General features: G+C 40.3%; 1 long non-coding RNA gene across 4 annotated transcripts in view; it reads left to right on the top strand.

Annotated features, from left to right (window-relative positions):
• LOC119532526 overlaps positions 1 to 24,384 on the top strand; it is a 59,909-nt gene that overhangs the window by 22,009 nt on the left and 13,516 nt on the right. For 2 of the 4 annotated variants that reach the window (XR_005216560.1, XR_005216558.1), the window contains exons 2-3: positions 15,048 to 15,116; positions 23,997 to 24,029. This is a non-coding gene — a long non-coding RNA (uncharacterized LOC119532526). Of the gene's footprint in view, positions 1 to 4,972; positions 5,229 to 7,244; positions 7,574 to 15,047; positions 15,117 to 23,996; positions 24,030 to 24,384 lie in introns of those variants that run through there. The other 2 variants (XR_005216559.1, XR_005216561.1) reach the window with 2 other exon arrangements.

The raw sequence follows: 24,384 nt of genomic DNA, 5'->3' as shown, positions 1-24,384 counted from the left end.
CCTCATTAAGATGTCTGTACAGGCTATGTTATCATAGTCCCCTTAATAACTTCTTTCTATTTCTAGGTCCCCTATATTCTACATCATAAGGCACTGATTTTACATTTTTCAGGGAGCTCACATTGCTGGTAACATACAGTATCTCTTCTTTTTTGTCTGGCTTATTTCACTCAGCTTTATATCTTCAAGGTTCATCCCTGCTGTTATTTGTTTCAGAATCTTGTTCACTCTTACTGCTGCCTACTATTTCATCATATGTATGTACAACATTATATTTATCTACTTGTCTGTTGAAGGGCACTTGGATTGTTTCTATCCCTTGGCAATTGTGAACAATGCACTGTGAACATTGGTGTTCAAATGCTTGTTCATGTCACTGCATTCAGATCTCTTGCATTTATACCCAGAAGTGAAATTGCTGGATTGTAGAGTAATAGATACCTAGTCTTCAGAAAAACTGCCATGCTATCTTCCCCAGTGACTGTGCCACTAATATATTCCCACCAGCAATGAATAAGTTTTACAGTTTCTACATACCCTATTGAGCATTTGGAGGCTCCTGTTTGTTTAATGGCAGCCATTCTTATTGGTGTCAGATGATATCTCATTGTGTTTTATTTTCTTGCAATTGTTTTGAGATACACTCACATACCATACAATCATCCAAAGTGTAAAAATCAGTTATTCACACTATCATCATGTAGATGTGCATCCATCAGCACATTCTATTTTTTAACATTTTCATTACCCTGAAAAGATAATAAAGTGAAAGTAAAAAAGAACATTCAAAACAACCCATCTCCCTCATCCCCTCCTATAATTCATTTGCTTTTGTCATTTTTCTACTCATCTGTCTATATACTGGATAAATTGAGTGAGAGCCATATGTTTTCTACAATCACACTTTCACACCATATAAGCTATATACTTATACACTTGCCTTCATGAATCAAGGCTCCTGGGTTGCAGTTCAACAGTTTCACTTATTTCCTTTTAGCTAAATTCTAATATGCTAAAATTAAAAAGGGATATCTATGTAATGCATAAGCAAAACCTCCAGAATGAACTTCTGGCTCCATTTGAAATCTCTCAGTCCCTGAAACATTACATTGTTTCATTTCTCTTCTTCATTTTGGTCAAGAACTCTTTCTCAGTCTCACAATGCTGGGTCCAGTCTCATGCCCAGGAGTCATGTCCCACATTGCCAGGGAGATTTAAACCCCTGGGAGTCATGTCCCATATAGGGGGGCATTGTGGTTCTGAGTGGCCTTTCCCTAATAGCTAGTGAACATTTTTTCGTGTTTTTCAGCCATTTGTATTTCCTCCTTGGAAAAATGTCTTTTCATGTCTTTTGCCCATTTTACAGTTGGGTTATTTGTACTATTGTCATTGATTTGTAGGATTTCCTTATATATGTTGGATTTCAGTCTCATCAGATATATGGTTTTCAAATAATTTCTCCCATTGGGTTTTCTGCCTCTTCACCTTTTTATTTTTTAATGCAATTTTATTGAGATACACTCACATAATATACAATCCTTCAAAGTGTAAAATCAGTTTTTCATAGTTGTACTTTTATCACCACAGTCTTTGAACATTTTCATTACTCCAAAAAGTATAATAAATATTAGGATATAAAAGAACATACTCCTATTTTTCATTTACTTTTTTCAAACTCATTCATTGTTTCTTTAACTTTATCAACAAATTAAGAAAGAAACAATAAAAAAAAAAACATTTCAAACACAACCAAATCATCACCTTTTAACCAAGTCCTTTTAGGCATGGAAGATTTTAATTCTGAGGAGTTTCCATTTATCTATTTTTATTTTCTTTCATTGCCTGTGCTTTGGGTGTAAGACATAAGACGCTACCTTTTATTACTAGGTCTTGAAGTTGTTTCCCTATATTATCTTCTAGGTCTTTTATGGTACTTTCTCTTAAATTGAGGTCTTTGATCCATTTTGAGTTAATTTTGTTTATGGTGTGAGGTAGGGGTCTTTCATTCTTGTGGATGTGGGTATCCAGTTCTCCCAGCCCCATTTTTAACAGGCTGTTATTTCCCAGTTCAGTGGATTTGGAGGTTTAATCAGAAATCATTTGACCATAGATCTGGTGTCTATTTCCAAACTCTTGATTCAATTCCATTGATCAATATGTACATCTCTGTGCCAGTACTATGGTGTTTGGACCTCTGTGGTTCTACAATAGTTTTTAAATTCAGGAAGTGTAAGTCCTAACACTTTATTATTCTTTTTTCAGAGTGTTTTTGTAAATTCAGGTCTGCTTTCCCTTCCAAATAAATTTGATATATATCTTTCCATGTCTGCAAAGTAGGTTGTTGGAATTTTCATTGGAATTGCAATGAATCTGTAGATCAGTTTGGGTAGAATTGGTATCTTAATGATGTTTACCCTTGCTATCCATGAACACAGAATACCTTCCCACCTATATAAGTCTCTCACCATTGAGTACTATGCAGGCTGTGGGATTTTCATATATACCCTTTATCATATTGAGGAAGTTTCCTTCATTTTTTTTAATCAATAAAGGATGATGAAATTTCATCATTGTTTTCCAGCATCTATTGTGATCATTTGATTTTTCCCTTTTAGTTTGTCAATGTTTTGTGTTGTATTGATTTATTTTCTTATGTTGAACCACTCTTGCATGACTGAAATGACCACCACTTGATCATGGTGTATAATTCTTTTAATATGTCCTTGGATTTGGTTTGCAAATATTTTGTTGAGAATTTTTGCATCTATATTAATTACAGAGATTGTCCATTAGTATTCCTTTTTTGTAGTATCTTTATCTGGTTTTGGTATTAGAATAATGTTAGCTTCATGAGTTTAGGTAGTGTTCCTTTTTCTGCCATTGTTTTTTTTTAAGTATTTGAGCAGAAATGTGTCATTTCTATTTGGAAAGTTTGGTTAAATTCCCCTGTGAAGCCATGTGGCCTTTGGCTTTTATTTGTAGAAAGCTTTTTGATGTATTATTGGATCTCTTTATTTCTTATTTTTTGTTGAGATTTATTTCTTCTTGGATCAGTCTAGGTTTCTCATGTATTTTTCAGTAAATCATATATTTCCTCTAGATTGTCTAGTTTGTTGGTATATAGTTCTTCACAATATTCTTTAATGATAAATTTTTATTTTTTTCAGGACCTACAGTAATGTCCTCCCTCTCATTTCTGATTTTGTTTATTTGGCTGTTCTCTCTTTTTTACTTTGTCAGTCTACCTAAGGCTTTGTCAATCTTTTTGATCTTCTCAAAGAAGCAACTTTTGATTTTTATTCTATTGGGTTTTTTGTTCTCAAAATCATTATTTATTCTTTAATTCTTTTTATTTCTTTCAGTCTACTTGTTGTAGGGTAGTTTGTTGCTCATTCTCTAGCTTCTTCAATTGTTCAGTCATTTTCATGATCTTTAAAATCAGTCTGTAGATGGTGTTTGCAGGGAGGAGTAATGTGCCCAATATGAGAGTGGGTGGTGATCTTGGTGCTAAATCTGGGTTCTTCATCAGCTAAGGGTCACAGTGATATAAGTGAAGGACAAATTCTTGTGGGTCACAGTTCCCTGAGTTCACTCCAGGGACTTCCCATTTAAGTCATTACATCTTGCTGAGTTGAGTTTAGCCTGTGTTCACTTTATTTTTGTGCCCTTACCATCTCCCTCTCAAGGTGAACTTGTGAGAATTTAATGGGATCATGAGAAAGCCCCAGGAACAAATTCTGGTGCTTATTTGTCAATCAAGAAATAGATTTCCAAGTCCGTCTTGTGACTTCTATTATACCTGTCTTCCCCAATAGCCTACATGCACCCCAATGCCCCTTCAGATCCATGGGAAGTGGATAAGGCATCTAAATTATAAGACACTGATCTTTGCAGGTGGACTAAGTTAATATAAATTCTTCCAAATATAAATCTAGGAGTTTCTGTCACCAAGTTGTATTCATAAGCCCTGATAGGTTTACTTGGTCACCTCTGAAAGCATGAAAGGAAGGCTGGGGTCTGCTGGGACCCTCAACAAATCACCTGCCCGTGGTCCCTCCAACATGGTGGTCTTAGAGTGGTCAGACTCCTTACATGATGGTTCAAGCATCAAAAAAGTGTTCTAGAGAACCTAGTGAAATGTACTACTTTCCCAAAAACTGGGTGACAAAGGTGTCCACACTGCGTCCCAATGAATACCTTGTGTATTACTGCCATCTAGTGGCTAAATCTTCTTTGGGTCATCTCCAAATTCCTGAATTTCGAATTCCCCACAGCTCCTCATTCTGCTAAACTGCTTCCTCTGGTCACCAAGCAAGTGGACTGTGGTACCTCCTTTCCGACCCCTACAGGGCTTTCCTTGGTGTTCCTTGGCCCGTTCTTTAGTTGCCCCGTGGTTATGGAAAATGGATCTGGGTGGGGAACAGAGACCTGCATCTGGGCCCCAGTCCCCAGAGAACGGGCAGGTCTGAGCAGCCTCCTCAGCAGGGTCGCCTTGAGCAGAGTCAGGAAGGGGGCGTCGGCCTAGAAGCAGTCCGTCGGGGAGCACCCTCCCAGGGCCCAGACCCCACCGTCCACATCAGCCCCAAATGCCGGGCTTTTATCCCGCTCTGCCTCTGCAGGCCAGTCTCGGGCTGTGGCTCCCGGGATGTCACAACGGGACGTCTATGACTTAGTGCTGGCCTCTCACTCCATTTGACTCCCTCTCCTGACTCCCTAGCTGGGGCCGCCCTCCCAGAGCCCTCCCCCACTTCCTTCCCACAAACATTCCACTTGAGAGGTCCGCAGAGATCCTTGTGTGGACACGAAAATTTCCCCTGCATAGAAATAAAGGTCTGCCTCCAGGTCCTGGGGATGGACAGAGAGGGGTCCAGATATGATTTTATATATACAATTGTCAGGGATTGTATTTGCTCGCAGCAACGTGTTAAAGCGTCTGTAATTATGGTTCATAGTGTAAAAGTAAAAGAACCCACCACAAGGTGACGATGTTTGATAAGAATAGTTACAAGAGTAACACTTCCTGGAGGGGCGGGTACTGTGACTTGGATATGCAGGGGGAGGCGGCGAGGGCCCCCCAGGGAAAGTGCTGTGAGCCTCCCTGTCGTGTGGCTGCCTGTGCCTGGGAAGCCAGGGTCTCTGATCGAAGTGCGTTCTCCTCGCGTCCTGCCAGAGCTCCCCCGGGTCCATAGGAGCTGAGAAGAGGAGCCGTGTTTCAGCAAGGCTGCCGGGTAAGTTGGGGACAGGGATTTACCTGTAAAAAATTTTCCGTAAGTCTCTCTTAAAGAGGACCACCCCAGAGAAGCTGTTCCTATGCTTTCGGAGTTCGTTGGGAATTCCTCTTCATCAGCATCATCAATTTAACAATAACAGGAAGTCTGTTCTAGTCACATATTGGAAATATGGAGACAGAAGACTCATTGGAAATGGACTGTTCAGAGCTTAGGCCTCTAAATCTATTTAGGTCCTATTGCCTCTAAATCTTCCCCAGCTGTGCCCTCCTGAAGTCTGGTCGCCGCGATGTGGGACATTCCTTTCCTTTGTGGGCCTCCCTTGCTGGGAGGCATTTTGCATCTGTTGCCAGTCGAGTTCCTTTCACCGGTTTTGAATACCTTTCTGAGAACTGATTTCTTCAGACTTTTTAGTTTCTCTTCCTGCAGTAATTTCTGTCTTTCGAAGAATTTTTCCACTTCCTCTCAGTGATCTACTTTGCTGACATGAAGTTGCTTGTGGCATTCCTTTGTGATCTTTTTAGTTCTGTAACCTCGGTGGTGTGCCCCTTTTCATTTCTGACGGTGTTCATTGGAGTCATCTTCCTGTTTTTCGTGGTCAGTGTAGATAAAGGTCTGTTTCTTTTGTCCTTTCAGTGAAGTCCCCACGAGTTTCCCTTACTTTCTATGTTTTTTTTTTCTCCGTGCTTAGTTTGTTCTACTTTGCTCTGTGCTTGGTTTGGCTTTTCTTTTGGTCTAGTTATTCCATTGCCTTGGGGTGTAAGGTTAGGTCATCTGAACTCCATATCTTCTGGATCTGGGCATTGGCTTCCATAAATATCCCTCTAGGCCCTGTTTTGGGTTCATCCCTCCCATGCTTTTTGGAGGTTGTGTCCTCATAGTCTTACCACTCAAATGGTTTTCTCCTTCTCATTTGACACGTTGGTTGGTTATTTAGAACTGTGCTTTTTCATATCCTCCTGTTTATCATTTTCAGACTTTTGAAAGTGGATTCCTGCATTCTTTTCATTGTGACCAGAGAACGTTCTCTGTGTGGTTTCTCATCTTGTAAATGGATCAAGGTTTGTTTTCTGGGCCAGCCTGGGGTATATCTTGGAGGATGTTTCTTATGCACCTGGGAAGAATGTACGTTCTGTCCTTGTTCGTTGGAGTGTTCACTAGTTGTCTCCTAGTCCTAGTGCTGGGTTTCTAGGGCTGTTCGACTAACTTTTTTTTAAATTTTTGGTGAAAAATATCAAGAGAGTTTTATTTTTAAGATAATGGTTGATTTGTCTCAATTTAAGGTCTTCCTTACAGAACAGTACTCTATCTGTAGAAGGAATGACAGAATTAGAAAATCACCATTTTAACTTTTATTTTAAACTTTATTAATAAAAATTTTTAAAATACATTTCAAACAAAACAAAGGAATTAGAAAAACAAATAATCTAAAATGACTATATTGCTTCCAACAAGTTCCTACCATATCCCAAGAAAATTAACAAACCATAGTCCTTCCTCAGCATTCCCATAACATTAACATTAACTTCCACAACTTATCTGTTCTTATTAAATTATGTTCCCCCTTCACTAGTTGCTATCTCTAAGTCCCCTACATACTACCATATGAATCTTTTCTTTTACATTTTCCACAGTTTCGCATTAGTGATAACATATGATTTCTCTCTTTTTCTGTCTGGCTTCTTTCAGTCAGCCTTATCTCGAGACTGACTTCTGTTTCCTCATTGATCTTATTTCTAGTGTTGCTATCCGTCATCGGAGGTGAGACGGTGAAGTCTTCTCTTTGCCTATGTGATCCCCCTCCCCGCCCCCCACCTCATCCTCCCCGTGCATTTTTATTCCAAAGGGTGTCTTGTGTGGACACCACACGATCGGGGAGTATAGAACCCTGGTCTGCTCATCTCTGCCTATGGTGCGTGTTGTTTCATCCATTCCTGTTTATGCTATCATTGATAGAGGCGACTACATCTTCCCTTCTCCATTGTGCTTACTATTTGCCTCATATTGATTGTGTTCCTCTCTTCTTCCTTTAACGATTTTCCTTTCGTGATTTTTAAATAGGTCTTTGAGCGTCTCTGGATCGACGGCTCTAGGGCCTAACACGTACCCTCACGACTTCTTAGGATCTGCTTTGGATTTAAACGTAGTCATCCTGGTGATACCTGGAAACCTCCCTCCTGCCCCCCATCACCGCTTCTGGGTGTGATTGTTCTACGGACTGTGCCGACTAATGATAAGGACCCAAAGAACGTTACCGTGGGTACTATTTTTCCAACTGTAGTGGATTCCTTATCTAGCACCGGAGACCTCTGCTCCCACTGACTGCTGATTTGATGTTTCGGCAGGTAGAATAAGTTTCTATTCGTTATGGGATGAGTGAATAAGACATTCTGTAAAGATCAATTCATTAAATTTATCTTTCAATCAGTGAAGAGAAGGGCGAACTAAACACATGGACTCACACAGTGTGAGTCGTGTATTCAAATGTACCGCCTGCGGTCACCGGCTTCCATCCCGGAAGAACTGACTTCCTGTCCGTTTCGTGTAAGGGGGGAGGTCTGCAAGCCACGGTTGATTGTTCAACCGGGAAAGTCTTTATTTCACTTTCTGTGTTGAAAGTTGGTTTTCCTGGATGAAAGGTTATTCACGGACAGTTATTGTCTGCACCACCATGCCACACCACACCACGCCACCCCATCCCACCCCCGCTTCGAACTCTTTGAATCTGTATCATTTCCCCTCCTGCTCATGGACGGGATGGGGGTGGGGGTGGGGGCTTGGGGAAGTGGTGGGGCGTTTCCCGGCAGGGCGGGTCGGGGCTAGGAGGTGGAACGGGCCTCGAGGGTGGGTAGACGGAGCCGGGGCAGGTCTTGCACAGGCCTGGGCCGGTGCCCCAGAAGGGAGGTTGGGGGGAAGGGGGGCTTTCAGAGGTGGGCAGGAGGAGGAGGAGGGCAGGACCCGGGCCAGGTGGTGCCGGGGCCGGCGAGCGGCCTCCTGGCAGGCGCCGACCCCCCACATCTGTCAGTTCCCACCCACCCGACCTGGACTCGGCTCCCTTCTCCCTCTTGATTCCCCCGCCCCCCTCCTTACACCTGGGGAGGCTTCCTGTTTTACAGTCTCCCTCGTCAGATGTTCCCGCAGCTGCCTGGGTTTTCTTTGGCTTAGCTTTCCGTGGTGCACCTTTACCCATCTCTTTGTAAAAACAAAACAAAATAAAAACAAACATTTAATCACACAAACAAAAAACACCCGCCTGACACTCACGCAGCCTGTCTGTTTTTTTCGTCGCTCAGGCTTCTGAAGGTGTCCAGCCTTCTACTTAAGAGTAATTAGCCGATCAGCTTGGCGGGCAGTTTTCCTCAGTCTGGAACTGCTGTTTTTTCCTGGAAAGCTTTCTTTGCTTTTTGCTTGTGGTGGCTGATCCTTTGGATTCTTTTTTTTTTTTAAGAATGGCTTCCTTTTTTAAAGAATGTTATAGTTTACAATAAGGAAATAACTGAATCTATGGTATTGTAACTCATAACAACTTTGCAAATTTACTATGTAACTACCTGTTAAATCATACATTGAAAGATATCCTTTTGTATACATGTGTTATATTTCACAATTTGGGTATAACTGAAACTATGGAAATGTAACCTATAGTGTTGTTTCAAATTTGTTCTTTAACTACTTGTTAAATTGCAGTTGGAAAGTTATTCCTGCTGCGTAAACATGTTATATTCTACAATTTTAAAAATATGGTATTTTAGAAAAAGAATGGCTTCAGTTTCTCACTAATAGGAATTTCCTATATTTCACAATTTGTGCATGAGTGTACATTTCTTTATGTGTGTGTGTGTGTTAGAGAGAGAGAGAGCCTCCATTGTGTAAGCTGGTTTTCAAACTTGGTGTGTTTCCATCTCTGTGCTCCAACATTGCAGGCCTAAGGATTTCATAGAACCCTAAGCCACTGGTTGCTGTCTGCAGGCCCTGTAGGGAATGTCTCTTTCAAGTCCTCATTTGCTTAGTATTCTCCCTCTCACTAGTTGGACCAGTGGCTTATGATGTTCATTCATTAAAAACAAATTTAAAAAATTTAAGAAGTATTGTGGCTTAGTTCATTTGTTTCTGGTGTGTGCTTCTTTTCATTCATTCATTCATTTTCCCATTTCTTATATCTTAAGAAGGAAGCAGAGATGACTGAGTTTCTTTTCTAAAATCTTCTGTGGAGCTTTGTGCAAAGAATTGCAACTCCAATGAGACAGAAAAGGGAGCTTTGTGAGCAGTGTGGTGGTCAGTGAACTGGACCAAGTAACAGCTGCTGCTCCAAAGCTTTGGGGGGGGGGATCATTGGGAATTCATGATCAAAATAATAACAACAATAATAATAAATTTGCTAATAACAGGAAGTTGTGGTTGTCAGGTGAGATCTATTCTAGCTCCACATTGCAAGGTGGAGACAGAAGGAGCCTTGTCAGTGATCACAAATGGATTGTTCAGAGCTTAAGCCTCTTTTTTCCTGTTTCCTTTGGGTCCAATTTCCTATAACTCTCATAACCTGAGCTGTACCCTCCTGAAGTCAGATCACCATGGTGTGGGGTGCATCTTCCTTCCTTTTTGGATCTCCTTTGCTGGGAGACAGACATTTTGTGGCCAGCGACTGAAGATAAATCTGGAGTTGCTTTCACAGGTTATGAATTTCCTTCTGAGCACTGATTTCTCTCATGGCCTATAAGTGTTCAGGGTCTGTCTCTTCATTGATTTTGAACTCATTCCTTTCTAAATTTTCCTGTCACTGCTTCCTTGATCCCATGGGTAACTTTGATCTGTAAAGCTTGAAGTTTCAGCATTGGAATTTTTCTTGTGATTCCCTTCCTATCACTTTCCAGTCTCCTTCTGCAGTCTTCTGAGAGTGTACTCTAAGTGGTTTGAGTGATTTGAAGTTAAAATCTTTTTCATTTGTTTGTCTTTTTGTTTAAACAGACACATAGACAGACAGACCAAGAAACAACTGCCTGGTGCCCAGCCTATTTCTGGATTGGTTTGTTTTCATTTGTACTTCTGAAAATGTCCTGGCTTCTATTTACAATACTTAGCTGATTTGCCTTTGGTGCCACTGCTAACGTAGGCGGGTGTTTTTCCTTCCAAGATTGGAAGCTTTTCCTCAGTCTGGGACTGTACTTTTCTTTCTGGACAGCTTAATTATTTTGCTGGTCATTTGGATTCTTTTTAATAATGGCTTCAGTTTCTTCAACTAATAGGAGTTTCCCACATTTTATGATTTGTGTGTTTGTGCTGGTGTGTGTGTGTGTGCCCATTGGTTGTGAAAGCTGGTTTTCAAACTTGGTGCATTTCAATCTCTGTGGTCAAACTTGACAGGCCTAAAGATTTCATGGAACCCTGAGCATCCAGTTACTGTAGGGAATGTGTGTTTCCAGTCCTCATTTGGCTAGTATATTCCCCTCAGCAGTTTGACCAGTGGCTTCTTACTTTTATTCATTAAAAACAAATGAATAAATTTTAAAAAACAGGATTGTGGCTTAGTTCATTTGTTTCTGGTATGGGCTTATTTTCTATTTCATTAATTTTCATTCATTTTGGCCCTTCCTTTTTCTGTTCACAAAGCTCCCTTCTCCCTTTCCTGGGTGTGGCGGTAGTTGGGAATTCATAGTCAGAATAGTAATAATAATAACAACAATAATGAAGTCTTAAAATAACAGGAAATGGTGTTTGTCAGGTGAGGTCTGTTCTGGCCCCAGTTTGGAAGGTGGAGACAGAAGGAGACCTATCCAAAGTGGATTGTTCAGAGGTTAGGCCTCACTTTCTGGTTTGTTTTGGGTTGTATTTCCTGTAACTCTCACTCCCCAAGCTGTGCCCTCTTGAAGTCTGACCACTGTAGGTTGGGACACTCCTTCTTTCCTTTGTTGGCCTCCCTTGCCAGGAACCATTTTGCATCCCTGGACTGAGGGACAGTCTGGAGTTCTTTTGATGGGTTTTGAATGTCCTTCTGAGCACTGATTTCTTCAGACTTTCCTCTTCCTGCATTTTCAGTAATTTGTGTCTTTTGAAAAGTTTTTCCATTTCATCTCAGTGATCTACTTTGCTGGCATAAAGTTGCTCATCACATTCCTTTGTGATCATTTTTATCTCTCTAACATTGGTGGTGGTTGTGTGCCCCTTTTCATTTCTGACTGTGTCATTGGAGTCTTCCTGTTTTTCAGTCTATGTAGATAAAATTTGTTCATTTCTTTCATCCCTTCCAAAAAGACCCCATGAGTTTCCTTTATTTTCTATGTTCTTTTTCCCATGCTTAGTTTCTTCCACTTAGATATGTCCTTGGTTTGCAATTTCATTTGTTCCACTTATTCCAGTCCCTTGGGGTGTAAGGTTAGGTCATAACTGACCATTTCAGGGGTATGAAAGCTGCCAATCTCAGTTTTACCTGGGACCTCCAGATACTCATGTTCATTGTGTCTCTTCTGTCTTTGCCTCATCTTTATGTTCAAGGGCAAAAGAAGCCTCTTGATCCATTCTCATCTCTAATTCTTCAACAATTTTCACAAGGCCATAAATTGTACTGTATATCCTATACTCCTACTCAATGCATGAAAAAATTAAAGAAACATTACTACTTAAAATTACTTCCACTTTTAATGAATGAATAAAGGTTATCTACAAAATTGGAGATTGGGCAATTGTCAACAAGTGGGTAAGGAGTAATTTAGGTATTTTTAAAAAACATTTCCAGGAGAGGGGGCAAGATGGTGGCACAGAGAGGAATGGAATTTAATTAATCCCCTAGAGCAACTAATAAACAACCAGGAACAACTAGTAAATAATCTGTAATAACTGCTGGGGGACAAACATCACTGTCCACACATCATACACAAGCCTGGATTGGGAAGAATGACTGAGAACACAACGTAATATCTGTAAGTAAAAGCTGCAGAAACACACTGTGAATCCCCTCCTCCCACAGCAGGCTGAGCAGCAAAACCTCTCTGTGGTAGAAAGCAGCATTTTCTGAGCAAGCAAATAATGGCTCAGCCCAGCTATAATTGGGGTTTTAATTAGCAAATGTGGACTGCTGAATACAAGCCACTAACCCTTAACAACACACAGATGCTTTTAGTGATGACTGAGCTTAAAGAGCCAGAAGACTCCTCTGTCTTGGGAGGGGGAGCCCAGAGGATCAGGTGTTAACTCTGGATGATGGATGAAATTGGGAGGCCATGGACTGGCTCTGAAAGGGGGCTTTCTGTCCCCTTTTCTCTCTCTCAACCTGAATGGCACATTGGAGAGACCCTCAGCCACTTTCGATTTGCAGTGCTCTGACGGAAACAGGGGTTGAGATAGCAGAGTCAGAAAGACAAAGGAACTATTCAAATGCAGATGATAAGTCCCTAGGGGTATATCTTCCTAAGAGGAAGGAGGTGGGGCCCCAACCCTACTACTGGCCTATCCTTCAGAACCAGACCCCAGACCCTGGGGGAGAACAGCCGAAACAGAAACTAAAGGGGCCACAATTCCTTACACCAGTTGGGAGCAACAAGCTGACATGTGCTACCTGCTGGGCAGGTTAGGAATAGCACAGCAGCTAGAGACCTCATGGGAGAGTCTGTCAATCTCTAAGACACACCTGCAGGGAGATTTGAAACTAAATATAACCCTGTTCTGAAATCTGAACCTGTTCTTATCTGGGAAAGTCTGATTGGGTTAACCACAGAAAACCAGATGCCTGGACAACAGAAAACTACAATCTACACTAGGAAAAACAAAAATATGGCCCAGTCAAAGGAACAATCTTACACTTCAAGCAAGATACAGTTGAGATATTGTTTCCCTTTAATGAAACAATCTATTAAAATTTTCAAAGAAATATGCTAAATCAAATAAAAAACCAAATCACTTTGGGCTATTGTCTGATAATTACTCTCCAACAGCTTCAATTCCACCCCTGCCAGGGGATATTGAAGCAAAAAGATAAAGAGTCAGTGATAAAGAAGAAGGGAAAGCATGTAGGGGAAAATGTTTTTTGGAGCTAGGGAATGAGTGCCTGCTTTTATGTGATCCTGCGTCTCAGAACCAAGCCCTTCTTTATAACCACAGCTCCAAAAATTAGTTAATTAATTTGTTAATTAATTCTGCAGTTGAGGCTGGATTGAGTCCCACTTCTTGCCCTTAGCAGATTGTTTAATTTTTTTCCTTTCAGGGAGACAGCTTCAAGACAGTCCGTGGGGTCTGGGTGGGGAGCGGCACCAGATCCCTTGTCAGGGGTACTTACAAAGTTTGCTGTGATCTCATCTTTTCCTCTGGTTCCAAACTTATGTATGATGTGTGACTGGTCATTGGAGACCCCAAAGACACTGTTTCATACAGTTCCTGAGTAATTACCAGCTGCCCAAGAGGAAAGGCTAAATTCCACACCTCACCACTCCACAATTTTGCCCCACCCTTACTGTGTACCATTTTGTCTTTGGATTTTATATATCATTTTTTTCTCTCTCTCTCACTTTTTATCATTACTGATAGTCTTCTTTCTACATGATTCACCAAACATCTCTCTCCTTCCTTTTTCTATCTCCCTGTAGTGGTCTCTTTATTATTTCTTGTAGAGCAAGTATCTTGTTCCCAAACTCTCTCAGGGTTTGTTTGTCTGAAAATATTTTAAACTCTTCCTCATTGTTGAAGGACACTTTTACTGGATACAGAATTCTTGTTTGGTCTTTTTTTAATTTCAGTATCTTAAGTATATCATACCACTGCCTTCTTGTCCCATGGTTTCTATTGAGAAATCCACCCATAGTCTTATCAAGCTTCCCTTATATGTGATGGATTGCTTCCCTTTTGCTGTTATCAGATTTCTCTCTTTGTCTTTGATATTTGGTAATCTTATTAAAAGTCTTGGAGTAGGTTTATTCAGATCTGTCAGTTTGGGGCATGCTGCATTTCTTGGATACATAATTTTATGTCTTTCATAAGAGATGGGAAATTTCAGTAATTATTTCATTGATTATTCTGTTACCTTTCCCTTCTCTTACACTTCTGGAAACACATGACATGTATATTCCTGCACTTCATGTGATCCTTCAATTCCCTGAGTCCCTGCTTATATTTTCCTTTCTTTTCCCAATGTGTTGTTTTGTGCATAGTATTTCAGATGTACTGTCCTCTAGTTCATTAATCCTTTCTACTGCATCTTCAAATCTGCTGTTGTATGTCTCCATTTTTTTAATCTCTTCTATTTTGCATTCCATTTCCCTAAGTTCTGCCAATTTTTTTTTCAAATTTTTGAGTTCCTCCTTATGTTTGCCCAATATCTTCTGTATATCCTTCATATCTTTTGCAATATCTTCCCTCAACTCACTGATTTCATTTTTGAAATGATTTAGCATATTTGTTTGAACATCTTTAAGTAGTTGTTTCAACTTCTATATCTCATTTGAAATGTAAGTTTGTTCCTTTAGCTAGGCCATATCTTCATTTTTCCTACTGTAGCTTGTAAGTTTTGCTGTCTAGGCATCTGATTTCCTTGATTACCCCAATCAGATTTTCCCAGAGCAGACAGTCCCTGCTCTCAGGAGGAGGGTGTATTCAGAATAAAGTTTCCCTGAGAATGAGACCCAGAAGATTGTCAGACTTTCCCATTATGACTCTAGACTCTGTGTCTTTCCTATCCTGCCCAGTAGGTGGTGCTTCTCAGCTTACAGCTCACAAACCACCTAAAGAGATGTGGTGCCTATAATTCTCAGCAGACCCTGTTCCAACCAGTGTTTGAGGGTGTGTCAGAAGAAAAGCTTAAGTTGTTTCTGTTTTGTCTTTGTTTTCTTTTTTCAGGCCCTGTGGTCTGAATTCTGTGAAGGAGGACAGCCCCTTGATCTTGACTCCCCCCTTTTCTTAAGGAAGGTAAGTCTTTAGGGAATTATCTCCTTCACTTGACTTCTTCCTTTGTTTCTTTATCTTAACTCCAACCTTGCCTGGGTCAGTGCTGACCATTGAAAATGCCTGAAGCTTTCTGTAATGAGCTACTTAGAATGGTAGAATTAAAAAGAAAGAAGATTCCCTTTTCAGAGCTAGTCCCCAGCACCCCAGTTTCACTGGTGGACCAGAGTTGATACCCAGTTCTATGCATTCTTTTTCTTGGTACACAGCACTTTTCCAGTTCTCTGAGCTAAGCCAACTCCAAAGACCTTTATTTTTATGTGTGTGTGTATGTATATATGTAGGTATTTCTTCTTCAGCCCTGCCTGCTTTCTGGTAGGGGAGACCTCAGGGTTCCTTTCCCACTTGCTCTAGGTTTATCTGTGCATATAGCTTGTATTCAGTAGTCCAGATACATTAATTTACACAACAATCAGAGCTTGGTTAAGCTACTTTCCTTTGTTCCCAGCAGAGATTGCTACTTTTTCCCACAGGGAAATGTTCCAACTCAGCCTGCCATACCAGTGGGTAAGGGACACCAGCTCCACAGTTTGGGGAGCTTTACTTACAGTTCTATATGCAATCTCAGCCACTCCACCCCTTCCAGACTGGTATATGATATGCATCTGGTCATGGATGTTCCCCAAATAGTTGTTCCAGGTTCTTAACTAGTTGTTCCTGGCTCTTTACTAGTTGGTGTAGGGAACTAACTAAATTCCACAGCTCCCTGTGCTGCCATCTTGTCCTGCCTTCTCAGCTTAAGTTGTTAATGATTCCAAATTTACAGAGAAAATGATAACTTCATGGAATTCATTGTCCTTCTCCATGCAGTCACAATATTTCCATGTGACATATGGTATCCCAAAGCTCCTTAAATCCATGCCAGTAAGAATTACTCTCTAATTTTTAAAAACTTCCCATTTTATCCATATTCTGCCATAGAATTCAGTGATAATATTTTCACAGTATTGTGCCTTTTGTGCTAATTCATATCCAAGACAATGCCCAAAATGCTTGCTCTCACACACACACATATTCAACTCACTCTTCCAACAACCCAGTGGAGTAGATAATAAATTTGAGAATACTGCTTAGTAGCTATCAAATGTCCAGTGTGACAGCTGTGTGGCAGGTTTGAAAATGACCCCCAAATATCCATGTCATATTCCCTGGGAACTGTGAATATCACCTCATATGGAAAAGGAATCTTATATATGATTAAGTTAATCATCTTAGGAAGAGGATATCATCCTCTGTTCTCTGATTTGGCCCTATAAATTTGACTACAAGCATCCTTATAAGGAAGGTAGAGGGAGATTTGACTACAGAACAGTGAGAAGACCATGTATAAAAGGTGTGAAGATGCTTTGCAGAAGGCTTTGAAAATGGAGGAAGGGGTTGTGACCCAAGAAATGCAGCTCTTCGTACTGGAAAAGGCTAAGAAAAGGATCCTGCCCTAGAGACTTAGAAGGGAGTGCTGTGCTGTCACACCTTGATTTCAGCTCACTGAAACACATTTTGCATTTCTGGCTTCTAGAACTGTAAGAAAATGAGTTTTCCATTCATCCACTCATATACAGAATTGAGTCATCAGTGCACACAAACCTTCATTCTCTCTGGTTCATATTCCAATCATAAGTATACAAATGTAGCCAGAGTCATCAAAATCAGCAACATAGGCAGTGGGGAAAGATGGCAGTATACAGAGGTGTGCAGTTTAGTTAGTCCCCTGGATCAACTAATAAACAGCCATGACAACTAGTAAATAATCTGGGACAACTACTGGGGGATAATCATGGCTGAGACCATAGCATAGAATTTGTAAGCAAAAACTGCAGAACCATGCTGGGAAACCCTGCCCCATGGTATGCTAAGCTGCAAGACCTCACTGTAGGAGAAAGCAGCATTCCTGGAGTCAGTGAATGTAACTCAGCTCCAACTGGGGTTTTAATTAGAAAATGTGGACAGCTAAATACAAGTTATAAACATAAACATACCCCTAACAAGCAGCAAAGTGCCCTGAGGTTGCTCCCAATGGAGAGGAGGTGGGCCTCACAGAGAGAAAAATATTAACTAAAAAAGAAAAACTATGCAGAGACTTTTAGAGACTCACCTTAGAGAGCCAGAATGCATCTGTGCCCCCGGAGAGGGAGTCCAGGAGACCAGTTATTGTCTCTGGCCAACAGGCAAAACCAGGGGGCCATGGACTTGCTCTGAAAAGGGGCTTTCTTTCCCTTTTTTCTCTTTCAACCTGAGTGGCTCAGTGGAGACAGCCTCAGCCATTTTAAGTTTGCAGTGCTCTGACCCAGACAGGGGTGAAGTTAACAGAGTCAGAGAGAAAAAGGAGTAATTCAAATGCAGAAGATAACTCCCTAAGGGATGTATCTTCCAGAAGAGGAGGAAGATTGGACCCACACCAAGGGCCTGCCCTCCATTCAGAATTCATACACCAGGGCATGGGGTATAACAATCAATCCAGAAAAATTTAGCCTCAATACTAAAGAGGCCACAAATCTTTACAGTTCTTTACCTGTCAGTAGTGACAGGCACCACCTGCTGGGCAGGTTAGGAAAATCACAGCAGCTAGAACTTCACAGGAAAGTCTGTCAATCTTCCAAGACACACCCTCAGGGAAACCTGATACTGAATACCCCCCCCCCCCAAGACCTGAACCTGTTCTGGTCTGGGAAAATCTGATTGTGGTAGTCAAGGAAACCAGATGCCTAGGCAACAGAAAACCACAAAATCATACTAGGAAAAACAAAGGTATGGCTCAGTCAAAGGAACAAACTAACACTTCAAATGAGATACAGGAATTGAAACAACAAATGCTAAATCAATTCAACAAGTTTAGGGAAGCTATGGCAAAAGAGATGAAGGTTATAAAGAAAATACTGGGCAAGCATAAGATAGAAGTTGAAAGCTTGAAAAAACAACTGGCAGAATCTATGGAAATGAAAGGCACAACACAAGAGATGAAAAACACAATGGAAACATACAAAGCAGATTTCAAGAGGCAGAAGAAAACATTCAGGAACTGGAGAACAAAACACCTGAAATCCTACACACAAAAGAACAGATAGGGAAAAGAATGGAAAAATAGCAATGTCTCAGGGAATTGAATGACACCATGAAGCACAGAAATGTACATGTCATGGGTGTCCCAGAAAAAGAGATGGGAAAAGGGGCAGAAGAAATAATAGAGGAAATAATCTATGAAAATTTACCATCTCTTATGAAAAACATAAAATTACAGATCCAAGAAGTACAGCATACCCCAAAGACAATAGATATGAACAGACCTATGCCAAGACACTTAATAATCAGATTATCAAATGTCAAAGACAAAGCAAGAGTCCTGAAAGCAGCAAGAGAAAAGTGATCCATCACATACAAAGGAAGCTTGATAAGACTGTGTGTGGATTTCTCAGTAGAAACCATGGAGGCAAGAAGGCAGTGGTGTGATATATTGAAGAGACTGAAAGACTAAAGCAACCAACCAAGAAACCTATATGATAAAACTGTCCTTCAACTATGAGGAAGAGTTTAAAATATTCTCTGAGAAACAGACAATGGGAGAGTTTGTGAACAAGATACCTGATCTACAGGAAATACTAAAGGGACCACTCTGGATGGATAGGAAAAGATAGGAGTGAGAGGTGTAGAGCACAATTTTGGGTGATGGTAGCACAATTTAAGTACACTGAATAAAGATGACTCTAAGGATGGTTGAAAGAGGAAGGTTAAAAGCATGTGGGACACAAGAAGGAAAATAAAGACTAGGACTGTATAACTTACTGAAAACTAGAATGTTCAACAATTGTGATAAATGTACAAATATGTTTTCACATGAGGGAGAAAAAATGAATGTCACTATGGCAAGGTATTAAAAATAGGATGGTATTGGGGGAAAATACAGTCAATGAAAATTAGAGACCAGAGTTTACAGAAAAATTGTTTTATGTTCCTTTAATGTAACAAGGGCAATATACCAATGCTAAATGCCTATAAGAGAGGAATATAAGGGAGGGGTATGGGACTCGGCATTTGTGATGTTGTCTGACTTTTATCCTACTTTAGTTTAATTCTATTTTTCCTTTTGTTGCTTTTTACCTGTCATTTCTTCTTTCTTTTCCTTTTTCTTTTTCTTTTGTCTCTCTACCTTCTTTGACTCTTCCTCCTTCTCTGTGGAAGAAATGCAGATGTCCTTATATAGGTAGTGGTGATGGTAGTGAATGTATAAATACATGATTATACAGGGAACATTGATTTTTTTTCTTAGGATGGAATGTATGGCATGTGAACAAAACCATCTTAAAAAATGGGTTGATGAAGAAACCTTGAGGGCACTATATTGAGTGAAATAAGTCATACACATAAGGACAAATATTGTATGGTCTCACTGATATGAACTAATTATAATATGTAAACTCATAGAAATGAAATATAAATTACAAGAATATAGAATGAGGCTAAAGAATGGGGAGAAGTTGCTTGTTATGAGCAGAATGTTGAACTAGGTTGAACTTAAGTGTTTGGATAAATGGACAGAGGTGAAGGTAGCACATTATTGAGAGAATAACTAACAGTGCTGAATGGTGTATTAACATGATGGAAAGGGGAAGCTTAGAGTCATGTATGTCACCAGAAGGAAAGTTGGAGTTTAAAATATGGGAATGTATAAAACAGTGAATCTTGTGATGGACAGCATCCATGATTAACTGTACAAATATTAGAAATCTGTTTCATGAGCTAGAACAAATGTATGACACAATAACTAGAAGTTAATAAATAGAGGGGTATATAGGGAAAATATATACCTATTGCAAACTATGTACTACAGTTAGTTGTGTTTTAACATTCTTTCATCAGCAATAAAGACTGTACTATACCAATAATATGAGTCAACATATGGGAGGATTTGAGTTTTCTTTTTTGTTTTTATTTCTTTTCTGGAGTAATGAAAATGTTCTCAAATTGAAAAAAAATGTGAATGCACAGCTGTGTGATGTACTGTGGGCAACTGATTGTGCACTTTGGATGACTGCATGGTATGTGAGCAATCTCAATAAAATTGAATTAAAAATAATCATCAGCATAGCCCCAACAGCAGTTATCAGAACACAGAGGATTGCTAAGGATTTTACTGCATCACTGCTGTACTTTGAGAGCTTTTAACCCAGAAACCCTGTTGTCATAGTGATACACACACACTTCAATCCCACAGTAGCATAATGGACAAAGAAACATTCTCCAGTGAATAATTAAAAAATAAGTACTTGCATTTTTCTTTCATCATTAACTGTGTATGTAGTTAACAGCACTAATCCTTAATATAATTGTTTTTTCTCCCCTTGACTAGTTTCATTCACTCTAGTTAAACTGGATCTCTCTACAAAGCTATCCTGTCTACCCTTTATGTATATTGTTATTTTCTCTGCTCTTCTTAATCTCTCCTCTTTCTTCTTCAGGGCTTATAATGGTTAATTTCATGTGTCATCTTGGCTAGGTTAAAGTGTGTGGTTGTTTAGTCAAGCATGCACTGGTATGATTGTTATAGTGATGTTAGGTCATAGAATTATTAGCATCCATAACCAGTTGATTGCCTCTATATCTGATTGCTTCTATAGCCAACAAAGGAGACTGCCTTCAGCAACATGGAGATACTCCTCATCCAGTCAGTCAGAAGACTTCAACCAGACTTGAGGATTTCAGTAGGAAGAATTCCTCCTCAATTTCACTCAGCCAGCTGCTTCTAGGGAATTCCATGTCACTTTTGTCAGAGTTTCCATATTGTGGGCTACCCTATGTAATTCAGACTTGCCAATTCTATGGTTGTGAGAGCCACTTCTCTGTTCTGTTTCTCCAGAGAAACCTAATACAGAGTTCACCAGTTTATCTTTCTCACCAATTGGACCAAGTTTCCAGACCCTGCCTTTATACCACTTTTCCACATATTGCATCATTTCATTGATACCACTGCATGCAGTGTGGGCTCCTGGGGTTTCCTGTAAGTTACCTTCTGTTCCTGGCTCAAGGCTTCCTTGTTCAACTTGGCATAGGTCATTTCTAGAGAATTTTTATTCTCAGTTTCCTGGGAAGTTTATGCCTTTTGGGAAGTAGTGGAGAGTGTTAAAAGAAATAATAGGCATAAGATTAGATATATTCTAGCCCAGGTTTTTTCAACATTGGCACTGTTGACATTTGACACTGGATATTTCTGTTGGTGATTGTGCCAGTCTGTATGTATTGTGCCCCCCAGAAAAAGCCATGTTCTTTGGTGCAGTCTTGTGGGAGCAGGAATATTGGTGTTTGTTAGTTTGGAATATTTGGATTGGGTTGTTTCCATGGAGATACACCCCACCCTTCTGTGGGTGATAACTCTGGTTGGATGGTTTCCATGGGGGTGTTGCCCTGCCCATTCAGTGTGGGACTTGATTGGTTTATTAGAGCACTATATAAGCTCAGACAGAAGGAGCAAGCTTGTGACAGCCAAGAGGGATATTTTGAAGACTGCAGTTGGAAGCTAATGCAGACATTTTGGAGAACGCATTTTGAAATGCAAACTGGAAGCAAGCAGATGCAAGCCACATGCCTTCCCAGCTAACAAAGGTTTTCCAGACAGCCTTGGCCATCCTCCAGTGAAGGTACCCAATTGATGCATTACCTTGGACATTTTATGGCCTTAAGACTGTAACTGTGTAATCAAATAAACCCCATTTCATAAAAGCCAAACCATGTCTGGTGTTTTGCATTTTGGCAGCATTAGCAAACTAGAACAGTGTTGGAGGGTATTTGTTCTCTGTATTGTAAGGTATTTAGCAGCATCACTGGCCTCTGCACTCTAGATGACAGTAGCAATCACCCTTCCCATTGTGATAACCAAAAATGTCTCCAAACATTGCCAGATGTTTCCTAGGGGAGAAAAATTATCCCCAAGCTTACAATCACTATACTCTGGCCCAAACCCTCTTTAAGAGATAAGATATATTGGACTCAAAAAGACTGAATGACTTGTCCACATCAGTTAAGTGGCCCATTACCTGCCCACTTCACCAAGAATTTAGCAGCCCTGTGAGTTTGTTTTAAATGGGGAAGATGGTAAGAAGAAATTATGACCATAAATTAATGACTTCACACTCTGGATCTTGGGGAAAAGGCATTTGCACTAAAGAACTTAGGACATCCTCAGGGTGGGGAGGCATGGTGGAAAAGTCTTAGAACACACATATATAGTCAAATGTTTCTGATTACCCGTGACTTCACCAGAAGGCCAGAGAGGAAAAGATGAGCTCTGTCAGCATCTGCCTCCCCAGGGGCTGAGTTTCCATCTCTCCAGCACATTCTGGGCATTCAGATTGTTCCCACCCATCTCACTGACAAATTACTTGTTCAGGGCTCTGTCCAGAGCTGCTGATTCTGCCACATGGACACAGAAAGAGTCTTGGGAATCTATAAGTTGAGTAGAGAGTGGATGAGCCTTGGAGGTCCTCTGGTGTCAGTCTGAATTGAGAGCTAAGCTTTGGGATCCATCTACCACCATGTGCATGGCTGTGAACAGCATGAACAGCCAAAAGAGAAATACAGTAGTTGGGACAGTGAATTGCATCTCTATGCCTTTTAGCAATCAGCCAGTGGGGTGGTTCTGCAAAAATAAATGTGACAGTCAATCAGCCCCAAAGTGGGTCCTCACCCTCAATGCTTGCTCACAACTTATGTCCTCTGAAAGTCATTGCATTGGGTGTGTTGGTAACAAGACTGAGAGAATGAGGAGGAAGATAATGGTGACAAGACAGACCAAGGTGATGATCAGGCCATCTCTGTATTCTAAGCCTGGGGTGTACAAATACAAGCATTTTCCCCATAATTCCCTCTTCCCCTTCTTCCTTCTGTCTTCCATTCATTTCCCTAGCATTAAGCTCACTCAAAAGTTTCTCTGCATTCAGTGCCTTCCAAACCTATAATATTGAGTTGTATATACTGAAGTTGTGTCAAACTGAGATACCAAGTCTGATTCATGTCTGGAAGGGTTGTGGGAATTGAGAAAATTATGAGGACTTAGATGACATAGGCCAAGACCCATCTCTGGTTTACAAATAACCACAACAGAAAATAAGTGAGTGTTTTTAGGAAAGGAGTAGTTGAAGGGGCTTCCACTGTGTGCCACCCCCCAAAATGGCAATATGCCTCTTATGAGCCATGAGCTAAGAGGTGTTGTCATTGTCCCTAATGATGTGTGTTTGTTTCTAAGACTCTCCTGAGGATTTGTTCATAAAAAAGAAAATAGAGAATTTCTCCCTTTAGGGTTTCCCTCTTACCTCTTACCACCAGTCCCAGGGAGTTTCTGGGCTGTTATTGGACAGTGCTGTGTGGGCTGGGGTAGTAATGGCCACTGTACTTCCCAGAATGTACAATGCTCACAAGGATGATGTGGAATTCATCAATATCTAGAGTAGATGTCTTGGTGTCATGGATTCATCTCTTTACACCTCAAGCCTCTGATCCTCATTAGAAAATGCCTGGGCCTTATCAGGTTGTGATTCAGTTGTTTTGGGCTTCATTCAAGCAACCTCCCACTCAAATAAGAGTATAGGGACAGAAAATAGTTGACAATAAACAGCACCCAGCACAACAATTCAAATCCAATACATATTTACTAAAGGAGAACATAAGGTTAAAGGAACAAGTTTACAATATAAAAATAAATTGATACATTATCAAACCTGGGGAATTCTGCCCCTTCCACATGCAGCTGGATATGAGACCAGAAGACCCCACCAGTCTTAAGTTACAGTGTGTTTATAGAGCCCTTGATTTAGGATACATTCAATTAAGTCAAATCTTATTTTTATGTTTGAACCACAGGTGGTGTGGTGAATCAGAGGTGGTGAATCACAGGTGAGTCAAGATGAAAAGGGGTATTTACAGTGTTATCAGAGATTCAAACGTACCTTTACTTAAAATATTTCTACTAATTAAACTATGACTTCTGTAAGAGTGATCTAACACACCTTTTAATTATTTAAAAACTAAAAATTAGAAGAGATTACCTTTAATAAATCAGTATAATTTTATTTCTTTCTATGAGTAGTTTAGCCATTACATCATGCTGATAAGCATGTTTGATTAAAACTGTATTCAGCCTTGTTACATTACTCATGACTTATCTATGATTGAAGTAACACCTACAGCTCTACCCTGTTTTCTTTTTACACAGAGGATAAGATAATTATATGTTATCTATATCTAAGAA

Source organism: Choloepus didactylus, chromosome 4 (assembly GCF_015220235.1).
Source record: "Choloepus didactylus isolate mChoDid1 chromosome 4, mChoDid1.pri, whole genome shotgun sequence".
Classification (NCBI taxonomy): Eukaryota; Metazoa; Chordata; class Mammalia; order Pilosa; family Megalonychidae; genus Choloepus; species Choloepus didactylus.
This window is presented reverse-complemented; position numbering and strand designations above follow the sequence as displayed.